Below are 18,539 nucleotides of genomic sequence, written 5' to 3' on the forward strand. Positions count from 1 at the left end.
ACTCCCTATCTCATGTTTGATGGTTGAGGTGGAGGGAGAAGAGTTGACCAAGCCTTGACTGGACCTACCCCTCTTCCTTGCAGCCCTAGAATGATTCTTGAATATTGTCTTGATGTCTTCATAAGTCAGCTAGTAAATATCTCCACTAGACAACATATTAAGGGTCTCCATTACATCCTCCCTAATCCCTCGGAGGAGTACAAGCTTTAGCAACTCAGGGTCAAAGGTACAATTAGCCCTTTTATAGTTGGAACCTTTTTATAGTTGAGTTGGAACCTTTCTTTAGTTATCCTTTCTATAGTTGAGTTGGAACCTTTCCTCATAATCTTCTAAGGACTTATTTGGCCCTAGGGTCATCCTAAGGATATCCTATTTTGTCTCCCTGGACCTATAATAATCCATGTATTTCTGATTAAAATCTTGCTGCATTTGTGACCAGGTAGTGATGTTGCCTCTAAGAAATCTCATGAACTAGTGCAATGCTGCATCCTTGAGGGTGGAAGGAAACAAATTTAGCTTCTATTCACTAGAAGTATAATCATAGGTTCTACAACTACAACAAACACAAACATGAATGTGTCAAGGTCTTCGGAGGCTAGGCCATGGAAGTGTGGGAGAGTTGTGGGCTTATATTCTTCATCTTGGCCTCCCCGTTGGTTTCTCAGATAGGAAAGAGCTTGATCTACCTGTTTTACGCCATGTTTTGGGTAGGTGATGTAGGTTCTTACTCTCCTATGGGTTCTTCAAAGATTTCTATCTGCTCACCTAAGGAATTCTCCAACTCTTCTATGGTCAAAGCAGGATGTTCGTAGTCACCAAAGAAGAGTGATGGTTGACTGCTAGAATGGGCGAGCGTTTTTGGTAGGAATTTCCATTGATTATCCCTACTCCTATGAGGAATGAAAGAATTTATGTCTTTTGTGGTTCTTTTTTTTTTGAATTTTTCAAATAAAAAAATGTTGATGTAAAGCAAAAGCAAGAAGAAAAAGAAGCAACTTTTAAGAAAAATAAACACCTACTTGGACACCTCCCCGACAATGATGCCAAAAAGTGATGAGCCTCAGTATTGCAACAAGAGTGCTACAACTCCAAGGCAACTGACTTTATTATCAACCTAGGGTTCGTGCAAACTTAAGAGGTGGAAATTCTATATGCACTGCAGGCTAAGCTCTACTCATATCACTTTCAAGAAATGGACCAAACCAAGGCACACAAAGACCAAGCTATCAACTGATTCTAGATTGGAAAGGAAAGAAATTTTATGAAAGGAGAGTTATATTCTAATTACATAAATGGAAATATTACTCTATTTGCAAAGGAATGGAAATAATACTTTATAAAAGGTAAAGGCTACACTACTTGCATAAATGTAAACATTAATTTATTTGTAGAATGTAAATGTTGCATATAAAGAAAACCTAGTCTATGCAATGGAATAACAATGCTTGAAATTGAAACCTAGATTAAGAAACATAAATTAAAGCAAGCAATCCTGATCTACTTTGCGTAAGAAAAAAACATGCAATCAACCTTTAATCACTATTTTCAAGGAAAGTAGACTGAGTGAAATAATTCATTAGATATTTTATGAGATAATCAAGAAAATCATCATTGTAGTATCTAATTCATAAATCTACCCACTAACCCTAATTGTAGATATGTATTGCAATGGATGAAAGGCAAGTCCTATGTTGTATTTAGACTCTCTCAATCATGGTTTCAAAGCCTAGGGAACCTTGTTCAAGTCTAGGAGGAAAAAATCAAGCTTTAGGAGCAATTTAGACCAAGTTTACACAGTGCTACAGGATGTTACAAGATTGCTACATGATTGCTACATGATGCTATAGGATTGCCCTGTTTTGTTATAGGATTGAATTTGTGAGAATTATAAGGGTTGTAAAGGTGATCTAAAGGTAGGGAAAGGTAGTATAGGGTAGATGAATGTTGTGTGAGGCCTTCTCCAAGCTTAGTACCCTTCAAGGAACCATCTTGCACAAAAACCAATGCATACAATGGCCTTCAATAACCCAGAGATGTGTACTTGGTTGATAGTGTTTTGGGAGAGTTGTGAGGTGAGAAGAAAGAGGCTGATGGTGGGGAAAAGAGTTTGAATGATAATGCCAAACCTACAAAACAATAGTAGTACCTGCACACTAGACAAATGATTGTTTTGTAGCTTGAAAAGAGTGCCAAACTAATAACTAAATTATAGAAAAATGGAAATAACCAAGAAAGGATGAGTTGAATTTTATTTGAAATCTATCTATTGCATTAAAAGGTAATCTAAATTGTATCATTCACAAGACCTACATCCATAAGAGATTATGCTTTCTAGGCTCAAAGAAGATTGCTAGATCAATCACTACATGTGCAGAAAACAAAGTATGTAAAAGGAGGAAAATAAAAGACCTAACTATTGCAAAAGAAAGAAACTATATATTTTTTTGGCTTGCCAATACTATATCTCCAACCATGCATCCCAAAAGAGAAGTGATTGGAAGACCTGCACAAGAAATTTTCATAAACAAGTCTGCTAGACAAAGAAGGAAAATATTTCTAGGAAAGAAAATGCATGAAAGAAATATACAAATAAGAGAGACTAGAGCCTCTAGGTTGGGCCCTAACCCAAGGGGACTCGGCCATATGAAAAAAAAATTGGTTGTGGATCAAAAACAAATACAAAATAGTGCTCAAGTACACCATAAATGGAAACAACAAGTTCTTAGCTCCTAATGGTCTCTATTTTCTTGCAACAATTCTAATCCTATTGAGCCCTTAGGCTTGCATATTTATAAAAAGTGAATGAGGGGCATCCTCCTTGGAAAGAGGGTTGCTTCCCTCCAAAATTCCTAAAAAGATGGATATTGCTCCCTACAGTCCTTGAGTTCATCAACTGCCAGTGGATCTTTAAACTGGAAGTGAGTAAATGTAGGGAACAAGTCAAGATTTGGGTGAGTAAAAGTAGGAGACCATCCTCCTACATCTTCTCTAGCTGCCTTCCAAAGAAATATACATAGTAAATGCATTCTAATGCACTATTTTACTACACCTTAATCACATTAGGCCATAATATATGATAATCATCCTCTAGTCTTCTTAATAACCACATAATAGTAAAAAAGATGCCATTAAATGTGGGGAAAGAGGTCAATATAGGTTGAAGGAAGGCTAGATGGGCCTTATTATTTACTTATAAATGAGGCCCATAAATCTTAAAACCTTTTGAAAAACAAATATGTCCTTGAATTCTTCACCAAGAACTGTAATGGAGTTGACAATATTTTCCACTGGAAGAAAATACGAAGCAATGTCCTCATATTCTTCTATCTTAAAACTTTCGAATTAGCCCCTAAGAGCTTGCAACCTGACTTCTTTAACTTTTGCATCCCATTCATAATAATTTTTGAGCTTATTCCATACCTCATGAGCTTAATTACACTACATTACTTTGATGAATTATGATTATTCCAAGACACTTAAGATAACATGTTTAGCTTGTTCATTAAATGTGTAGACTACCTTTTCTACCGCATTCATTGGAATGACATTAGGAACTTTATAATCCATCTCCATAATTTCCCAAACTTTTTCTCCCAAGAAAATAAGATATGTTTCCATCCTTATATTTCAAATTGTGTAGTTGGTCCCATCAAGCATAAGGGGCTCACCCCACTACTCTGGTTGTGGGAATTTTCCTTTGAATTCAACCTTCCAATAGTTAACTATTCTAAATGTAACCTTCTCTAACTGGCCCAAAGGTCACATTGAGGGGGGGGGGGGGGGGGGGGGGGTGGTTGGGTGTGGGGCGAGGGCGGCGGGGGCGGGGTGTGGGGGTGAATCAATGTGAGATCAATTTTAAAATTTCATAACTTTTCTTAATCAACCAATCATATAGTAATGAATCATAACCATAAGTATCATGTCATCAACTAGAACATTGCATCATCAAACTACTATCATATCAATAACACATCAACAAGCCACCACATCACAAAGATACAAAATATTTTTATGTGAAAACCCATATGGGAGAAAACCAAAAGTATTCTTCTCTTTATCTTTGATTCATTTACATATATTCACAGGCTCCATCCTATTGGAGGCAACTAGCTCCAAAATATTCAAGTTGCCACTTGTAGTAGGAAACAATCTTATTGAGGCAACAACCTAAAAATAATACTAGCAACTTCTCAGTGTATGCCACAACCTTATTGAGGCACCAACCTCTATGATGTGCAAACTCCAACCTACTATAGGCTCCATCCTTAGTGGTGAGCGAGCTCCAACTTACTCTAAGCTCCTACCTCGATGGAGGCACCCATCTCCTTGTTCAACTACCTGTGGACCTCTATTTCATACCATTTTCAAACTGGAACCACCATCATCATAGATAGTTATGTTCATAAAGAGAAATAATCACAACTTGTAATCACTATTTCCACCATCATGACATGTTCATGCCATCACAATCATCTCAACATGCACACACTGTCATTTCTATCACCGCCACTACAACCTGAAATGCAGTCATTGCAACAATCATTGTCACACCCTCCAAATACTATTACCATTGTAAATAAAGTCATATTAATCTTTGCACTGACTATCATGTTGTTTTCCATACTCTGTTCCAACCCATTCATGTTGTGAAGGAAAATCCCCTCTGCGGATAGAGGCAATCCCTCTAGCCCAATGAGTATGTTTAGCAACAAATTTAACAAACTAACTTACACTTTCCTAGCTTATGTATGAAAAATGTTGAAGGAAGGAGAAACCTACCTTGTTCTGATGTTAATCACTTGATCCTTGGAGATGGCTTTGAATCATTCACTCCAGGCCTCGCTCCTTAGTTGTTCTTCACGTTCGGGTAGCTGCAAGGAAGATCAAAGTACTATGCAAAATACAATAGCCTATATAGCATACATCAAACATAAACTACTTAACAAATCAAGGATAATTAAGCTAATAACATAAACATTTATACAATTATGGAAATTGAACATCAGATGCATATATTAATAAGCTAAAAAGGGAAGCATACAACCTATGCCTTGATGTTGGAGACCTCCTTTTGGTGGATGTCCAACTCCAAGCAAAGACTCTTCAAGCACTCCTCCAAGCTAGAATGGGTAGCATGTAAGCATAATCTCAGCATAGGGATGCAACAATCAATGACCAAGAATTTGGGGATGGAGGGATGGAAAGGAGAGGGAGTTAGGGATCCAAAAAAAAGGGAGGAATGTCCACATCTCAAGGGGAAAGCCCATGATGATAATATAAAGAGGCCCAAATGAGAGAGCTTGATCATATCAACAAAAACCAATATCTAGCTCGTTGTTCCTGAAGGTTCTAGTGAGCGAAGCTTCTCCTTCGGTTTGGGAAAACCTGCCTGAAGAGGTTCAACGCGGGTTTTCCTATGAAAATATGTGCTGGTAGCATGAGTGTATAACTGAGAAACCTTCCATCAACATGGGCAGGAAGTGGAGAAAAATGCGTTGATGCTGAAATTTATGTTTTTAGGCAACCTTCTCCAGAATGGATGCAGGGCAGTTTTCCTTTGATTCTCCAAGGAGGCTTTGGTCTGTATATCATGATGGATATGCTGCACAATAGTCAATGTTTTGTCACTTAGAGATATTTTACGGGAAGTGGACGGGAGATACGACAAAATACTGTGTAACATATGCCCCCTAAAGCATGAAGGCAGGACAGGGAGTGATGGCTGAGATGCTTTACAAGTCAGTGCAAGGAAGAGAACAACATCATTAGGAGACCTGCAAATCTAGCATATACATATACATATACATATTTAAAATATTTGATGATCATGCCTAACGATACAGGAATAGGCATCTAATAATACATAAATCCTAGATATGGACGCAACCACTTGTATAAAAGAGATCATGTGCAAAGATCCTTGGTATGGTCGCAACCATCCGAATAGAAAGGATCATGTGTATAGACCCACGGTATGGTTGCAACCATCCATCCAGAGGAAACATGTGCACAATTATGAATGACTCATATCTCCACGCAACCTGGACTACATCAAACAAAATCGAGGGTCTTGCGCTCCATCTCGACCCTATTAATGTACGAATTCTAACATGTGAAAAGATGTGTCGAAGTTGAACATGATAGAAAACAACCTGATTACTGGTCAATGATGTGAACCATTAACAGGCATGAGAGAAACCACCAATGATGGCAATGGATCTCAAGGTACAATCATCACAATCCATGATGTGAATAGTGAAATTGAAGTCGAACACACGTGGAATCATCCGATCGAAGGTCAATGATGTAAACCTGTTGTCGAATAAAAAGAACTTGGCATTGAGGCATGCAAGCTCTAAGGTACTAGAAGGGGGTTTGTCGATCATCTTCCTGGATAATGAGCTGAAGTTGGTAGGAAGTGATCGTTGAAGGAGGGTCATAATGAATCCCACATCAAGGACATGAAACAAAAGGATGGAGTAGAGTATATAAGTGTGATCCAGGATTATGGTAGAAAGTCAGACAGTGTATAGGCAGTAAAGAACTGCAGATAGGACTTCTCTTGAACATATCGATGACATGACTTCGAATTTTGGAAGAATTTGAGTCAACATAGGATCAGAGGTCATGATGATGGAATGGTATGATCAGATGAGGGGCAAAAATGGATTCCCCAAACCCAGGAAGGCAAGTGACCAAGTGAGGATGTCCCAAACCCAACACGAGTAACATATGAGTGTCATGTTCAAGAGTGACATGCTTCCCTTACAGGATATAAGAGATGAACGCTTTCATTTCCCCCCCCCATCACTTTTGGCGAGTACCCCCTATATTTTTAATCACAAGCTTGAAGAGGATAACATATGCTTTCCATATAAGTTTACCCTTTGGATGAATCCATCCTATTAAGTTTTACGAGCCTTAGGAAGGAGGAACTTGACCTCGTCATGTTGACAAGTCCTGCATCGTTTAAGTTTTACGAGTCCGACAGAGGTGAAACTCAACATCTTTTTCATGTTTAGAGAGTTTGAAAAAGAAGCGAAAAATAAAACTCCAAAGGTCCCTTTTCGCAAATTGTCTCTTGAACCTGAAAATGTAGAAAACAATATCCAAGAGAACCTGTTATCACTGAAAATGCTGTTGTCAAAATTTTTTAGCATATCTAAAAGGCAGGGTGTTTTCGCAGCGCCTGAATTCTGTTTAGCAGTTTCGCAGCGCTACCTGTTTGCGTGGTTTCGTAGCGTGCTACGAAACTGGGGATTTGTTTGAATTCTCAGAGGAGACCCAAATGACAATTGCTAAAACACAAGAAGACCGAATTCATATGCTGGTATTCTCATCAATATTACCAATTCTGAAGGTAAAATTTATCCTTATTCCATGTAGTAAAAAACCTAAAGGGTGCTACACACCCATGACCATAACAATGGGCAAGTTTCAACTAATTAAGAAGTCATGGCCAGCTATATCTGATATTGATATTGTAAACCCCATCGAAAATGTAGGAAGGGGCATCTGGGTGTGAAGGGGCACATGGTCCACACCGACAAAAGAAAGTATTAGGAGGAGCGAGCACTTCAAAGTTTTTGGCCTCCATCACTCATAAAAGCTTACAAGCTGATTAGTGCAAGCATTCAGCAATGGCTAGATATGAAAATAACAGAGTTTTAACATGGAGTAGCACGTGAGTCATACACAGAGAAAACTTATAAGCATGAGTGAACACTGAAGATTCTGTTGAACATCGCTCATCAAAGCAGCAATGGCGGAGATGAAAACCAAGAGAGTTTTAATATGGAGTCTCAGGGATTAATTGCATTGGATGGCTCTGTCGATCTCAAAGGCAGGCCCGTTCTCAGGTCCAAAACTGGAAGATGGAAGGCTTGTTCCTTCGTCGTTGCCTATGAGGTCTTCGAAAGGATGGCTTATTATGGGATTGCCTCCAATTTGGTGATTTACCTGACAGATAAGTTGCATGAAGATACTGTGAGCTCGTCATCGAATGTCTCTAACTGGTCTGGTACAATCTGGATCACCCCTGTCATCGGCGCCTATATTGCAGATACTCACTGGGGACGCTATTGGACATTCACAGTGTTTTCATTCGTCTATATTGCGGGGATGGTAATTTTGACATTGGCGGTTTCATTGCAATCTCTGAGACCGCCAGAATGCACACCGGGCTCCAACTTCGGTCAGAAAGCTTCCAAGTTCCAGGACCGTGTGGGATTCTCTGTGGGTTATGCTATTCCCACGGTGGGATTGATTATATCTGTCATACTATTCTTAATAGGTACTCCATTTTACAGACACAAAGTTCAGAATGGGAATCCATTCGATCGCATGGCTCAAGTAATTGTTGCAGTAGTTCGTAAATGGAGAGTTAATGTGCCGTCGGATCCCACGGAACTTCATGAGGTTGACCCCAAAGCCTATGTTGCTAAAGGCAGATTCCCCATTGCTCATACTCCGGTTTTGAGGTTTTTGGACAAAGCAGCAACAAAGGATGGTCCAGTGTTAGAAAAAAGCAGAGAAGGTTTGATAGATAATGGTACGCGCACATCAGTTTGTGAATTTACAGGTGCTACACTAATACTTTTGGCTACTAGATCGATGGCCGGCCAGTAGAGAAGAAGAGGGTGGGCCCACAATTGAATAGTGGAGATCACGGATTCATATGGTTGATGCTGCAGAAAACACACCCAGTCCTAAGCGATTAATGCCAAGTGTCAAGTAGCTTTATAAAGAATTTGATTGCCATAAGGCAGCCATGGTTAGTGACACTGGGATAGAGATGTGGCGCAAAAGCTGGTATGATATTGATTGATGTCGTTTAAAGATGAGTGCACTAGTGAATGGCATCGTGAAAGATTGAATGGCATCCCTGGAGGCTGTAGAATTGAGGGAGGTTGACGGCAAGGCGGAGAAGATGGTTCTGTCGGTGTTTGGTTACGGTTCCATAATATGGAAGGCGGGTTTCCACTATGACAAACAACGAGTTGGTTTCATCAAAGGCTACCGTCGTCTTTTCCATCAAGGGAGCACAGACCATAGAGGAACCCCTGCCAATCCCGGCAGGACTGTTACACTCGAGCCTCACGATGGCCACATCAGTCGAGGCGTTGCTTACAGGGTTTCTGGACAGGAAGCTGAAGATATTGCTTTATCTTATCTAGAAGTGAGAGAGAAGGAATATGACCAAAAGGCTACGTTGATTTCTATTTTGAAAAGGATTCAATAGAGCCAGCTATATCTGGAGTCCTTGTGTACATTGCATCAACAGACAAGAATTCGAATTAAAATTACCTGGACCCTGTACCATTGGAAATGATGGCTCATCAAATTGTTGGAGCTGTGAGTCCTTCCAGGCCTAACATTGAATATCTCTTTCAACTAGAGACAGCTCTACTTGAGATAGGTTGCAATGACAGTTACGTGACAGACCTCGCAAATGCAGTTAGGGAAGTATTAACATGCAAAGATGGAGATGCTACTTCAAATGGAGATGCAAAGTACTGAACTTCAGTGTGAACTTCAGCAATTTGTTGTCTTATTCGCGAGATTGGTTTAAAGGATATTTTGCCGAGCCTTTTGAGTTCTATAACATGCGCTGCCTCAATCTAGAATATCTCTGATGTTATTGTGGATCCATTGAGAGATAAAGTTGCTAGTGCCCACATTGCAGCTTTGATTTCTAGGTTCTATGCATAAAAAACAGAGTCCCTGTAGGAATTATATCCTCATCAAATCCTTCATCCAAAAGAAAATCAGTGACAGTAGAGAATTAGGAGCACAAGGCTAAATTTTATACTATCGATGCTTTTGACTCTAAATGGGAGAAATTTCTAGATCCAGGGGAGTTCATTGTGATGGTTTCATTGGTTAAGAAAATTCGGAAACTTTACAACAAAAAGATGCAGCTGATTCTGACAGACAAGCGAAGTTGATATATGTAGACCCAGTCAAATTGCAAAGGGTGAGATAGTTTGGTTTGATAATCCTAAGGGCTTAATGTCCAAGTGTTGAATTCTTCCAACTTTAAGATCTGTACTTTGAAAAAGACCACCTCATTTGAAGATTTGAAGACAGCAAGGAATACTCCAGTGACTTTATGTTCCAGTTGGGATTTATGAAGCTTTTTATTGGTTTGATGCTAATCAAGTTGGCTGTGATATGTAATGATAGAAGCAAGCTTCATCTTCTTAAAACTATTTAGGTTCCTAATAGCTGTACAAATGTCTGAAGAGATCATGAATTTAAGCAGAAAACGCTTCAAAGATATATAGGTTCTGTTTTGACATCTACAGCAGTTTCGTAGCGCGCTACGAAACTGCTGTAGAATGCTGTTTTGTGGAAAAACAATGAATTTTGATGATGAGGTCAGTTAATGGTAAAAGAAGGTCTCAAACTCAGGCAGGGAGATCATACATGGGTTTCATAACAACTCAAACAGTGACAGGTGTAGGTCTTGAAGGGAAAATAAAATATTTTGTTTATTTTCATAAAGTTTTCTCAAAGGCAATTTATGACCGAGCTACTAGGGTATTGGTGGGGTTACCAGAATGTTCGGTTGATACACCTGTTGGTCCTTGAAGTATCCAGATCATATAGCATATGGTGATTATGCGTTGTTAATTGAAGGTTCAAAGAACTTGGAGTGTGGTCTTTAAATGATGAAGAGGAATGGAAGACAGGGGACCGTGGATATAGGATGATTAATTTTATCAATTAATAAGCTGTCTTACAGCTAGCATCCGAGACCAGCTTGCTCGGTGAATGCTCCCTTAACATATCTTAGCCATAATGGAAATCATACAGCTGTCCAGCATCCAAGAAAGCATCAAGCCTGCGAGGAGAAAAGAATTAGTGTTTAGTTTGATTAGGGCTTTATGTAATTACAGCCCAGCATGTTTGTAATTAATGCATTAGTTAGTAGCATGTAGGAGTAGTTAATAGGGTTTTGAGCTCCCTCTAGAAAGGGAGGAATGTATTCATATAAATAAAAAAAGTTAGAATGTAGAAAGGGTTGGATACTTTATAGAAAAACAGTGTTGTTTTGGGCCATTGTAAGACCTTTTTGACAGTAATAGTAAAACAGAGTTATTCTCTTCTCAGATTCTCGAAGGATTGTCATGGTCAAATAATGTAGTGATGATGTGTTATACTTTATGTTATTTTATGGTTTTGTTGTATGCAATCACTCAGAATTCATAATTATATGCTCTGACTTCCTGTGTATACAGCAAGCTATGTGTTGGTGGAATATGTTTGACATGTAATGCTAAGAGCCTTGATTTCCATGAGGTCACTGTGTTTTCCTTGTTTACTTGATATTATAGACTCCATAGCCCAATGAGAGCCAGTTTGATGTGTTTCCAACCAGTTATGCTTTCATAAATGAATAAAGAGTTAGCCATCTAGTGTTTGAAGTATTTTATCAAGAATTGTGAGAGAGCCCTCTCTGATCAAAGAGGCTAATCTTTGGTCTAAAGATTGTTGTTGAAATAGTTACATGAAATCATGCTTGATTGCAGCCCTCAGTTGTGATTTTGTGATAACATTTTGGTGCGTCTGCCGGGAGCTTAAGATTGAATTTCTGAAGGTAGCAGGAGTTCAAATGATTTTCAAGGCTGCAAAACTACCTTGGCGACTCCATTGTTGAAGAATTCAAAGTTCATACATTCATGGTGATTCCACTGGAGCTATGAAAGACCAGAAGCTGCCATTATTTGTTCAAGGTATGCATGCATAGATTTCTCAGGACTACATGGTTTCCCAAACCATTTTCCCAAGGATGTTTATTTTCTCAAGAATGGTCCAAAATTCAACGGTGAAGATTTGAGTTTAACTTTGGATCATATATCAGATTTTTGTGAATTTGCACAGCTTCTTAGAATTAAACATGAGGATGTTTGCATAAGGTTATTTTATGATTCATTCCAGGGAAATGCAAACAGTGGGTTGAATGCTTGCCTGCCAAGTCCATTAAGTCATTGCCAGACTTTTGGCTTATGTTCTTGGAGGAATGGATAGATAGGTCAGAGGTGGAAGTAAACTCTCCTTCAGTTGAAGGTTTTAAACAGTGGAATGATGATCATAATAAAGAAGAAACAAATGAATCTTTTTTCTTTGTCCCTGTCCTCATATCTGAAATCTTTTGACTGCAAGTCAGAGGATAAGATGAAATTTTTTGATGAATTTGCCAAAGACATTGAGAAAGAAATTGAAGGTTTAGAAGGACAAATTCAGGCATACAATTTTCATGATCATGATCATTATTCCCATAAATTTTTTATGACTGAACGCAAGGAGACTATGCTGGTTCCCCTCTCTTTTACGATTGAGGAACTGAACACTGTGGTTGAAGATCAGTTTGCACAGCTGGAAAGTGTCGTGGAAGGACAAGCTGATCATGTGTTCTGGGATCCTGTAGCTGATTATATGGAAGAGTTTTGCTCTCCAGTGTTTCAGTTTACCTATGAAGATCGGAGAGTACTTCAGTGGCAGCGGTCTTTACACTATCACATTAGTTCTGAAATCCGATACAGTCAGGGAAGATTTCAGTGGCAGCGGTCATTACACTGTCATATTGGTTCTGAATTCTGGGACAGGCAAAGAAATCAAATGTCAGACAAAGCAAATGATTGGCTGCATTGAAGTTTCATATTGATTGAGCTGAGGGAAGTTTGAATGGTTAGGGTAGGTAGGTAGATAAATTGCAAATAAGCTCAAGGTTAGCTGAGCATTTATTTTTCAGTAGCATTAGTTTCTTTCTCCTACAGTCATGCTTGTCAAGCAAATTTCTGTTTGTCACAAATGGGGGTAAGGCACTAGAGCTGCGTGTTCTTAGCGCACCACAGGGCACACTATCCCTAGTGGAGCCACTGTTATCACTGAAAATGTTGTTGTCAAAAATTTTTAGCATATCTAAAAGGCAGGGTGTTTTCGCAGCGCCTGAATTCTGTTTAGCAGTTTCGCAGCGCTACCTGTTTGCGTGGTTTCGTAGCGTGCTACGAAACTGGGGATTTGTTTGAATTCTCAGAGGAGACCCAAATGACAATTGCTAAAACACAAGAAGACCGAATTCATATGCTGGTATTCTCATCAATATTACCAATTCTGAAGGTAAAATTTATCCTTATTCCATGTAGTAAAAAACCTAAAGGGTGCTACACACCCATGACCATAACAATGGGCAAGTTTCAACTAATTAAGAAGTCATGGCCAGCTATATCTGATATTGATATTGTAAACCCCAGCGAAAATGTAGGAAGGGGCATCTGGGTGTGAAGGGGCACATGGTCCACACCGACAAAAGAAAGTATTAGGAGGAGCGAGCACTTCAAAGTTTTTGGCCTCCATCACTCATAAAAGCTTACAAGCTGATTAGTGCAAGCATTCAGCAATGGCTAGATATGAAAATAACAGAGTTTTAACATGGAGTAGCACGTGAGTCATACACAGAGAAAACTTATAAGCAGGAGTGAACACTGAAGATTCTGTTGAACATCGCTCATCAAAGCAGCAATGGCCGGAGATGAAAACCAAGAGAGTTTTAATATGGAGTCTCAGGGATTAATTGCATTGGATGGCTCTGTCGATCTCAAAGGCAGGCCGTTCTCAGGTCCAAAACTGGAAGATGGAAGGCTTGTTCCTTCGTCGTTGCCTATGAGGTCTTCGAAAGGATGGCTTATTATGGGATTGCCTCCAATTTGGTGATTTACCTGACAGATAAGTTGCATGAAGATACTGTGAGCTCGTCATCGAATGTCTCTAACTGGTCTGGTACAATCTGGATCACCCCTGTCATCGGCGCCTATATTGCAGATACTCACTGGGGACGCTATTGGACATTCACAGTGTTTTCATTCGTCTATATTGCGGGGATGGTAATTTTGACATTGGCGGTTTCATTGCAATCTCTGAGACCGCCAGAATGCACACGGGCTCCAACTTCGGTCAGAAAGCTTCCAAGTTCCAGGACCGTGTGGGATTCTCTGTGGGTTATGCTATTCCCACGGTGGGATTGATTATATCTGTCATACTATTCTTAATAGGTACTCCATTTTACAGACACAAAGTTCAGAATGGGAATCCATTCGATCGCATGGCTCAAGTAATTGTTGCAGTAGTTCGTAAATGGAGAGTTAATGTGCCGTCGGATCCCACGGAACTTCATGAGGTTGACCCCAAAGCCTATGTTGCTAAAGGCAGATTCCCCATTGCTCATACTCCGGTTTTGAGGTTTTTGGACAAAGCAGCAACAAAGGATGGTCCAGTGTTAGAAAAAGCAGAGAAGGTTTGATAGATAATGGTACGCGGACATCAGTTTGTGAATTTACAGGTGCTACACTAATACTTTTGGCTACTAGATCGATGGCCGGCCAGTAGAGAAGAAGAGGGTGGGCCCACAATTGAATAGTGGAGATCACCGGATTCATATGGTTGATGCTGCAGAAAACACACCCAGTCCTAAGCGATTAATGCCAAGTGTCAAGTAGCTTTATAAAGAATTTGATTGCCATAAGGCAGCCATGGTTAGTGACACTGGGATAGAGATGTGGCGCAAAAGCTGGAATGATATTGATTGATGTCGTTAAAAGATGAGTGCACTAGTGAATGGCATCCGTGAAAGATTGAATGGCATCCCCTGGAGGCTGTAGAATTGAGGGAGGTTGACGGCAAGGTGGAGAAGATGGTTCTGTCGGTGTTTGGTTACGGTTCCATAATATGGAAGGCGGGTTTCCACTATGACAAACAACGAGTTGGTTTCATCAAAGGCTACCGTCGTCTTTTCCATCAAGGGAGCACAGACCATAGAGGAACCCCTGCCAATCCCGGCAGGACTGTTACACTCGAGCCTCACGATGGCCACATCAGTCGAGGCGTTGCTTACAGGGTTTCTGGACAGGAAGCTGAAGATATTGCTTTATCTTATCTAGAAGTGAGAGAGAAGGAATATGACCAAAAGGCCTACGTTGATTTCTATTTTGAAAAGGATTCAATAGAGCCAGCTATATCTGGAGTCCTTGTGTACATTGCATCAACAGACAAGAATTCGAATTAAAATTACCTGGACCCTGTACCATTGGAAATGATGGCTCATCAAATTGTTGGAGCTGTGAGTCCTTCCAGGCCTAACATTGAATATCTCTTTCAACTAGAGACAGCTCTACTTGAGATAGGTTGCAATGACAGTTACGTGACAGACCTCGCAAATGCAGTTAGGAAAGTATTAACATGCAAAGATGGAGATGCTACTTCAAATGGAGATGCAAAGTACTGAACTTCAGTGTGAACTTCAGCAATTTGTTGTCTTATTCGCGAGATTGGTTTAAAGGATATTTTGCCGAGCCTTTTGAGTTCTATAACATGCGCTGCCTCAATCTAGAATATCTCTGATGTTATTGTGGATCCATTGAGAGATAAAGTTGCTAGTGCCCACATTGCAGCTTTGATTTCTAGGTTCTATGCATAAAAAACAGAGTCCCTGTAGGAATTATATCCTCATCAAATCCTTCATCAAAAGAAAATCAGTGACAATAGAGAATTAGGAGCACAAGGCTAAATTTTATACTATCGATGCTTTTGACTCTAAATGGGAGAAATTTCTAGATCCAGGGGAGTTCATTGTGATGGTTTCATTGGTTAAGAAAATTCGGAAACTTTACAACAAAAAGATGCAGCTGATTTTGACAGACAAGCCGAAGTTGATATATGTAGACCCAGTCAAATTGCAAAGGGTGAGATAGTTTGGTTTGATAATCCTAAGGAGCTTAATGTCCAAGTGTTGAATTCTTCCAACTTTAAGATCTGTACTTTGAAAAAGACCACCTCATTTGAAGATTTGAAGACAGCAAGGAATACTCCAGTGACTTTATGTTCCAGTTGGGATTTATGAAGCTTTTTATTGGTTTGATGCTAATCAAGTTGGCTGTGATATGTAATGATAGAAGCAAGCTTCATCTTCTTAAAACTATTTAGGTTCCTAATAGCTGTACAAATGTCTGAAGAGATCATGAATTTAAGCAGAAAACGCTTCAAAGATATATAGGTTCTGTTTTGACATCTACAGCAGTTTCGTAGCGCGCTACGAAACTGCTGTAGAATGCTGTTTTGTGGAAAAACAATGAATTTTGATGATGAGGTCAGTTAATGGTAAAAGAAGGTCTCAAACTCAGGCAGGGAGATCATACATGGGTTTCATAACAACTCAAACAGTGACAGGTGTAGGTCTTGAAGGGAAAATAAAATATTTTGTTTATTTTCATAAAGTTTTCTCAAAGGCAATTTATGACCGAGCTACTAGGGTATTGGTGGGGTTACCAGAATGTTCGGTTGATACACCTGTTGGTCCTTGAAGTATCCAGATCATATAGCATATGGTGATTATGCGTTGTTAATTGAAGGTTCAAAGAACTTGGAGTGTGGTCTTTAAATGATGAAGAGGAATGGAAGACAGGGGACCGTGGATATAGGATGATTAATTTTATCAATTAATAAGCTGTCTTACAGCTAGCATCCGAGACCAGCTTGCTCGGTGAATGCTCCCTTAACATATCTTAGCCATAATGGAAATCATACAGCTGTCCAGCATCCAAGAAAGCATCAAGCCTGCGAGGAGAAAAGAATTAGTGTTTTAGTTTGATTAGGGCTTTATGTAATTACAGCCCAGCATGTTTGTAATTAATGCATTAGTTAGTAGCATGTAGGAGTAGTTAATAGGGTTTTCGAGCTCCCTCTAGAAAGGGAGGAATGTATTCATATAAATAAAAAAAGTTAGAATGTAGAAAGGGTTGGATACTTTATAGAAAAACAGTGTTGTTTTGGGCCATTGTAAGACCTTTTTGACAGTAATAGTAAAACAGAGTTATTCTCTTCTCAAGATTCTCGAAGGATTGTCATGGTCAAATGTAGTGATGATGTGTTATACTTTATGTTATTTTATGGTTTTGTTGTATGCAATCACTCAGAATTCATAATTATATGCTCTGACTTCCTGTGTATACAGCAAGCTATGTGTTGGTGGAATATGTTTGACATGTAATGCTAAGAGCCTTGATTTCCATGAGGTCACTGTGTTTTCCTTGTTTACTTGATATTATAGACTCCATAGCCCAATGAGAGCCAGTTTGATGTGTTTCCAACCAGTTATGCTTTCATAAATGAATAAAGAGTTAGCCATCTAGTGTTTGAAGTATTTTATCAAGAATTGTGAGAGAGCCCTCTCTGATCAAAGAGGCTAATCTTTGGTCTAAAGATTGGTTGAAATAGTTACATGAAATCATGCTTGATTGCAGCCCTCAGTTGTGATTTTGTGATAACATTTTGGTGCGTCTGCCGGGAGCTTAAGATTGAATTTCTGAAGGTAGCAGGAGTTCAAATGATTTTCAAGGCTGCAAAACTACCTTGGCGACTCCATTGTTGAAGAATTCAAAGTTCATACATTCATGGTGATTCCACTGGAGCTATGAAAGACCCAGAAGCTGCCATTATTTGTTCAAGGTATGCATGCATAGATTTCTCAGGACTACATGGTTTCCCAAACCATTTTCCCAAGGATGTTTATTTTCTCAAGAATGGTCCAAAATTCAACGGTGAAGATTTGAGTTTAACTTTGGATCATATATCAGATTTTTGTGAATTTGCACAGCTTCTTAGAATTAAACATGAGGATGTTTGCATAAGGTTATTTTATGATTCATTCCAAGGGAAATGCAAACAGTGGGTTGAATGCTTGCCTGCCAAGTCCATTAAGTCATTGCCAGACTTTTGGCTTATGTTCTTGGAGGAATGGATAGATAGGTCAGAGGTGGAAGTAAACTCTCCTTCAGTTGAAGGTTTTAAACAGTGGAATGATGATCATAATAAAGAAGAAACAAATGAATCTTTTTCTTTGTCCCTGTCCTCATATCTGAAATCTTTTGACTGCAAGTCAGAGGATAAGATGAAATTTTTTGATGAATTTGCCAAAGACATTGAGAAAGAAATTGAAGGTTTAGAAGGACAAATTCAGGCATACAATTTTCATGATCATGATCATTATTCCCATAAATTTTTATGACTGAACGCAAGGAGACTATGCTGGTTCCCCTCTCTTTTACGATTGAGGAACTGAACACTGTGGTTGAAGATCAGTTTGCACAGCTGGAAAGTGTCGTGGAAGGACAAGCTGATCATGTGTTCTGGGATCCTGTAGCTGATTATATGGAAGAGTTTTGCTCTCCAGTGTTTCAGTTTACCTATGAAGATCGGAGAGTACTTCAGTGGCAGCGGTCTTTACACTATCACATTAGTTCTGAAATCCGATACAGTCAGGGAAGATTTCAGTGGCAGCGGTCATTACACTGTCATATTGGTTCTGAATTCGGGACAGGCAAAGAAATCAAATGTCAGACAAAGCAAATGATTGGCTGCATTGGAAGTTTCATATTGATTGAGCTGAGGGAAGTTTGAATGGTTAGGGTAGGTAGGTAGATAAATTGCAAATAAGCTCAAGGTTAGCTGAGCATTTATTTTTCAGTAGCATTAGTTTCTTT

At 39.3% G+C, this 18,539-nt stretch overlaps 3 pseudogenes; all 3 read left to right on the forward strand.

The window, feature by feature from the left end:
• Positions 1–7,794: 7,794 nt before the first annotated feature.
• On the forward strand, positions 7,795–8,628 carry LOC149157652 (protein NRT1/ PTR FAMILY 5.1 pseudogene; annotated as a pseudogene).
• A 301-nt stretch (positions 8,629–8,929) lies between these two features.
• LOC149157653 (gamma-glutamylcyclotransferase 2-3 pseudogene) lies at positions 8,930–9,519 on the forward strand (annotated as a pseudogene).
• Positions 9,520–14,695: 5,176 nt separating this feature from the next.
• Positions 14,696–15,286, forward strand: LOC149157654 (gamma-glutamylcyclotransferase 2-3 pseudogene; annotated as a pseudogene).
• The last annotated feature ends 3,253 nt before the right edge of the window (positions 15,287–18,539 follow it).

The sequence above is a fragment of the Pinus tabuliformis genome, chromosome 5_2 (genome assembly GCF_031772625.1).
Source record: "Pinus tabuliformis cultivar Carrire ecotype Pingquan chromosome 5_2, CPIR1, whole genome shotgun sequence".
Taxonomy (NCBI): Eukaryota; Viridiplantae; Streptophyta; class Pinopsida; order Pinales; family Pinaceae; genus Pinus; species Pinus tabuliformis.